Raw genomic sequence first — 6,917 nt, 5'->3', positions numbered from 1 at the left:
CCAGTCCGCTGCCGCCATCCTCTTCGCTGCTGTCCTGCTGCTACCACTCCTTCTCCCTACCTTCCAGTACTGTAGTAATGGCATTCCAAGCCTCCAGATACAGCCACAACCCTCAACCAACCCCTCTATCTGATGCCCGCCGTCATCCACCCCCTTTGCCATCGCCCTATATTCTCTTTTATGTTTGTATAGTTATTTTCTTATCGTCAAGCGTCTTTGTTTGTAAACTCTTTTTCTTTTTTTTTTTAATTTCAGTAATAATATTCGTCTTTTTATTATAGTTTAGATTAACTCCGATATCAGTTAGATATGTAAATATAAAAGAAATCTGTGTGAATTCCCTTTAAAATTGTTTTTACGAGTTTACTCCAATCAAATCAAATGAAAGGAATAGTTTGTGATGATAGAACAATTTTATGGTTTATATTAGTATAATTTTTTTAATAGTGTCTGCAAAGATGAAAATAAGCTTCTTTGAAGGGTGCAGCGAGAAAAATACCTGTATTGAAACAAGAATCAATCGTCCAGGATAAGTTGAAACAATAGAGCGAAATGTGGAAGTTGCATTTGTTGATATGAAATGCCTGATAAAGAAAGTTGGAATGAAAGATTTCTTAAGAAAATTATTGTAAGAAATCATAGAATCATACAACAATAATGAGATCTGGTGGAGTGAAAATACAAAAATAATTATTAAACCTGGAAAAGCAAGATAGAAGTAAAAGAGATCAGGGGCAGTTACATACATAGCACACAATTCTAATGTATTTAAATATCTCAAACCCAAACCTTCATATTTAAACACACAGCACTCATAAAAATCACATAAAATAGCACAGTTATCATTTTTAAAAGTAAAATAAATCTATTCATGCATAGGTTTAAAACATCGAAGTGCAATATATGTAAACATGAAAGTTTAAGCTTGAGATATGTAAATACATAAGAACTGTGTGCTAGGTATATAAATTTCTCAAGATAACGAAATTCATCCATCAATCCATCCAAAACATATGCATGCATCTATGTATAATCATAAACACATGCATACATGTGTGTATGATCATAAATTAAAATATTGAAAAAGTGACATGATCACAAACATATGCATGTTTGTACGTATGCTCATAAATTAAAATATTGTAATAGTGACATGCAAAATCAAAAGTTAGACTTGCTACTAGGATGGCATATTGACTACATAGACAATGGAGAAGATACAATCAAACCATAAATTAAACCAGACTCATAAACTATGGGCCTTTTGGGATCATTTTTACAGTTTTTTTTTTTTTTTGTCGTTTTTATCATGCTTGTTTAGTGAATTGTTTTAGTTTTTCATTTTAAAAAACAAATCAAATTGTTTTTAAAAAAACTCAAAATAGTTTTTAAGAGTTTAGAGAAATTTTTAAAACTATCATACTTTATTTTAATATGTAAAATATGTTTTATTTCAAATCATGCATAAATTAAACAAAAATTAATAATAAATAATAGAAAACAAAAAACAAAAAGTGACCCTAGGTGGCTTCTAAATAAAATGAATATATTGCCACGCCTAAACTAAGTTAGCAACACCCTTCAACAATATTTCATGATATAAAATTTACAAATTAAATAAAAAGTGAGCAAAAAATGATACTCGAGTTAACCAAAACGATGCAAAATAAATATTATTGTTGAAATCATAAAAGAAATTACAGACCAGCAAAATGGAAATCTGAAATTGTAATAAATGATAACACAAACTCAAATTAGGTGGATGGTGAGGTGGTGGTGGTGATCTGTGAGGGTCTGGACATCCCGAGAGGTAGCAAAGGGCGGTCCATGGGCTAGAAGGCGTGGTAGCAACAAGAGAGTGTTGCTAGCAATGACGGGGAAGTGCGAAGCTGCACGAAAAATAACTGTGGTTGTTGTCCTGAGTGGTGGCAACAAGAAATATAGTTGGACAGCAAGTAAAACAACATATAACAGCTATTGGCGGTTATGGCAAGGGGGAATGACAGCGGCAGTGACGGGGGATACGATGGACTGCAAGGTAGCAAAGGGCGGTCCATGGGCTAGAAGGCGTGGCAGCAGCAAAAGAGTGTTGCTAGCATGACGGGGAAGTGCGAAGCTGCACAAAAAAATAACTGTGGTTGTTGTCCTAAGTGGTGGCAACAAGAAATATAGTTGGACAGCGAGTAAAACAACATATAACAACTATTGGTCGTGATGGCAAGGGGGAATGACAGCGGCAGTGACGGGGGATGCGATGGACTGCAAGACAACAAAAAGATGGTTGTTCGGGATGACGGTAGCAAGGACAAACTGGAAGGTTTGAAATTGCAGGAAAATATCCAAGGGTTGCTATCCGAGCGGCTACAACAATGGTGGGTGACGGAGAGCAATGTGGGAAGGATGGGAAATGGTAAGGGAAGGATAATCTCCATATTGGGAGCAAGTTACAACCGGAGCACCACTGGACCATTTGTTACAACCCTAAAAAGAAAAACAAAGATGTCGGCGGCTGTCCCAAACACACTACAAAAAGTGCAAATCTAAATGCACAAAGTAAATAAATAACCTTAGCATAACTAGAAATGAAGCCCTTTCAATAGGAAAGGTGTACTTCCCCTGCTAAAGCTGATCGATCCCTCAACAAATCTGAACTAGTTAGGTACTAACATTTCCACGTCACTTTCACGCCCCACATCAAATAACATATAACATGTTGATTGAACAGTATGAACCGGCTGGAAGGACGGGTTGGCTGAACCGGCTAGTTCCTGTCCCGACCAGCCTACTTAGGGCGCAGAATTGCCGCTCATTGCTTGCCCTTTTCCTTTTTAGTTTCCCCCCTATTCCCTCTCTATTTATATGTGTTTGCTAAATTAAGATTATGTTTTTGTGAGTTTTATTTCAGATTTTCGTCAGAATAGCCGTGTCAGCATCCCATTTTCCCTTTCCAGGGTTGTATCTGATGATGAGTGGCGCTCCGACTGTATCTCGCTCTGAGGTGGTGATTATCCCCGACCTCCTCATCCTCTGCCACTTACTGCTTGCTGCTCTTCCACCTCGACACCTTCCCTTTCCCCATTTTCATGCCGCCAGCCTTAAAACCTCTTGTATGCTGCTGTCGCAACCCAAGCATCAACCCCACCTGTTGTTGTCACACCTCTCTGCCTTCCTAGTCTGCTGTAGTCACCAGCCAGCCCTGCCAGTTCTCCCCACTACCCAGCCACCCCCCCATCCCTCCACCCCCTATCCAACCACCACCCAACACGGTCGTCCTCCCCTAGAGTGTTGTTTGTGTTGTTTGTGTTGTTTGTCATTTATTTACTGTTTGAAGAGTCTCGTCGCAACCCTATTTGAATTCAACAATAATATATATTTCTTGTGGTTTCGGTTATCATTTGATAACAGAGCTAGTCTAAGCCTAGTCCTATCATAGGGTTTCCTAGCATCCGCCATAAACCAAGAATTTTCTTTCTTATCACCGAATATCCTTTTCACTTCCACAAATCCCAAATTCTAACAATGCCACCTATGAGATACCTGCCCGAACATACCCAAGAAGAGATACAACAAGAAATCAACCTACTTCAGTGGAGATTGACAAAATTTTAGGAATGACACCCAGAAGAAACTTACCCTTGATGGTGACCGGGAATGTCGAAGAGAAAAAAGTGACAAAATTTTCAACACCTTCCATAGGGAGGATGTCGGTGATGAAGATGAAAGGCCGCAACATTTCAGAATCCAGTATCAGAGAAGGCCTAGAGATGAGACATCAGTTGGGGGACACAGACTCTGAGATCAAGGTGAATCTACCAGAATTTGAGAAAGTTATGGATCCAAAAGAATTTACTGATTGGCTATAATATGTTGAATGGATCTTTGAGCATAAAGATGTGCCAGAGGACAGCATGGTCAAATTAACTGCTATCAAATTGAAGAAAAGTGTCTCTTTGTAGCGCGAGAACTTACAGAGATAGAGAAAAAGAGAAGGAAGTGAAAAGATTACCAAGTGAGAGAAGATAAAGAAAGTCATACAAAAAAATATCTTCCACCTCATTACCGCCATGACATGTTTCTGAAACTCCACAATCTATAGCAGCAAGACCTTTCGTGGAGTTCACAGCTCAATTCGACCACTTATAGATGAGATGCAAGTTGATCGAGCCTGAGGAGCACACTATAGACGGTACCTTGGGGGCTTGAAGTCTCTTATTAGCAATACGGTACAGCTACAGTTGTATTGGTCACTTAGGGATGTCCAGACCTTAGCACTGGAAGTAAAAAGTAGAAAGACAACAGACAGAGACAGCAGACAAACAACCACCACCAGTCGGCGACACCAACAGGAGTACACCTCAAGGAGTTGAGAAAGTTGGATCAGATCAGGTTAGAGCCACCCCCTGTGAGAAGAAGCTTGAGAAGAGTAGCACGCCTACTACAGTCTCCAACAGAGAAATACTTCAGATGTCACAAATTTGGGCACATTGCCTCCAGCTGTTCGATGAACCGAGTTATGAATTTTATTGAGCAGATTGTTGTAGAAGAGTAGCACGTCCTAAGGAATAGTGTGAGGTGTATCATCTGCCATTAGATGAAGGAGAGATACTTATGGTTCAACGGATCCTACAGGCTTAAGATATGAGAGATCCACAGTAGCTTCACCACAACATATTCGATACCCGTAGCACTATGAACGAGAATATATGCAGTTTCATCCTCAATGATAAGAATAGTAAGAATGTAACATCTACGCAGATGGTAGAGATAATGGGCCTCATGACTCAGAGTCACTCCCAATCATATTCTCTGACGTGACTGAAGAAGAACAGAGTCAGCATTGATCGGAAGGGTAAAGTGGTCCCCATGCATTCCCACTACATTTTGTTGGGGATAAAGTGACGATTTGACCTGAGAACTCAGCATAAGGGATTCAGAAACACATTTTCATTTACCAAGGATGGGAAGGTCATCATCTTACTTGCTTAGGTGGAGCTCGAGATCACTTGAGCCCTTACCAGTAGAGCAGCATCAGTGGGACCAGTTTTGGTGACGACAGAGAATTATAGGACTGAGACACCAACTCCAGACATAGGACAAGCACGATAGAGGGTATTTCAAGATATTATGATCCACACCTTACCACCGGCGTCGCCACAGTGCGAGAGCATTCAACTGCAGAGGCGAGACATGCAAACCTAGTTCAGTTCAGTTGTCGACTCCCAAAAGATTGGACCGATGTGGATGTTGCTCGTAAGTTGGGGAAGAATCTCAGGTGCTTTGAGAGACAGTACAGTCGACAGTGGGATACAAGTTCTGCTAGAACTATAGACGAACACTAGAAACTTCGACAATAAAGTTCAAAACCCCCCAACCCCAGGAGTGACGCGGGGCTGGGAGACATGCAAACTGAGTTCAGTTCAGTTGTCGACTCCCAAAAGATTGGACCGGTGTGGATGTTGCTCGTATGTTGAGGAAGACTCTCAGGTGCCTTGAAAGACAGTGCAGTAGACAGTGGGATACAAGTGTTGCTAGAACTACAGATGATGACTAAAAACTTTGACAACAAAGATCAAAACCCCCCAACCCTAGGAGATTGACACGAGGCTGGGAGAAGCCTAATGAACAGGCTGGAAGGAGAGGTTGGTTGAACCGGACAACTCCTGTTCCAGTCCAGCCTCCTGCTAGACCGACCGACCTCCTTAGGGGGGCTAGAATAAAACTTTTTAGTTTCCCCTCTATTTTCTTTCTATTTATATCGAAACCCAAACAACAACCCCACCTACTGTGACACCTCTCCGCCTTCCCAGCCTGCTGCTGCCATCCCCCTTCCCCTCGCCTTCCTGCTACTAACGACACTCGATTCTGCCTTCCAGGCCTCCCCATTGTACCGGCAGCATCCCACCAGCCCTACACCTACCATCAAGCCACTACCCAGCATTGTCGTCCTCTCCTAGAGTGTTGTTTGTGTTCTTTGTCCTTTATTTACTGTTTTGAAGCGTCTCATTGTAGGCCTATTTGAATTCAGCAATAATATTTATATTTCTTATGATTCAGGTTAACTCCAACATCACTTTATCAATTAAAAAGAGCAAACTATCACAACAAAGCAGAAAACTTAAATAAACCATTAAAGGGGATAGTTGAAATCTAGTTCAGGAAAAGCATACACATTTGTTCTCTTGCAGTCAACAATGGCATCCAGACAATGCATGACCAGCTGCATAAATTGATTATTATATTTAGGTGCATTTACATACATAACACACAATTCTTATGTACATAACACACAATTCTTATGTATTTACATATCTCACATCTAAACTTTCACATTTACACATATAGCAATCAAATCTTTAATATCACACAAAAAACAGTGCCATTACCCTTTCTAATAGTGAAATCTACTTTTTCACGCATACGTTCAAAACACCAAAATGCTATATATGTAAATAAGAAAAAGTTTAGGTGTGAGATATGTAAAATTTTAAGACTATGTGCTACGGATGTAAAATTTCCTTATATCTATATAGTTGCGTAGCAGTATACAAGTCATAATTCAAAAAGAAAAGGAGATACGTACCTTATTATTGATCTCCAATCCAAGAAAATTTAAAGATTTCCATTTTTCAGCCATCTTTAATGGAAACAACCCGTTTCCTACAGCATTACAACGCAAATTCACTAGAAGGTTTCCAAATAAATTAATCTGATCTTAAATCAAATACACGTGAAAATTAACTATATAGTTGGGATTTAATCTTATAATGGACTAAACTCCAAAATAGTCCATCGACTACTCGTATGTGGTCAAATTATATCCAAAATATTGCATTTCTTCAATTTAATCGCTCAATTTTAAAAATTTATCCAAAATGGCAACTGGAGATTCGAATGGCCTGATTAAAAGAAGGATTGAC

General features: G+C 39.6%; 1 long non-coding RNA gene across 1 annotated transcript; it reads right to left on the bottom strand.

Annotated features, from left to right (window-relative positions):
* Positions 1-499: 499 nt before the first annotated feature.
* Positions 500-6,658, bottom strand: LOC110038733. The gene is made up of 3 exons (XR_002295451.1): positions 6,581-6,658; positions 6,168-6,217; positions 500-584 (listed from the first exon to the last, which is right to left on the bottom strand). It is a non-coding gene; the product is annotated as an uncharacterized LOC110038733 (long non-coding RNA).
* Between the last annotated feature and the right edge of the window lie 259 nt (positions 6,659-6,917).

Source organism: Phalaenopsis equestris, unplaced genomic scaffold (assembly GCF_001263595.1).
Source record: "Phalaenopsis equestris unplaced genomic scaffold, ASM126359v1 Scaffold233659, whole genome shotgun sequence".
Classification (NCBI taxonomy): domain Eukaryota; kingdom Viridiplantae; phylum Streptophyta; class Magnoliopsida; order Asparagales; family Orchidaceae; genus Phalaenopsis; species Phalaenopsis equestris.
This window is presented reverse-complemented; position numbering and strand designations above follow the sequence as displayed.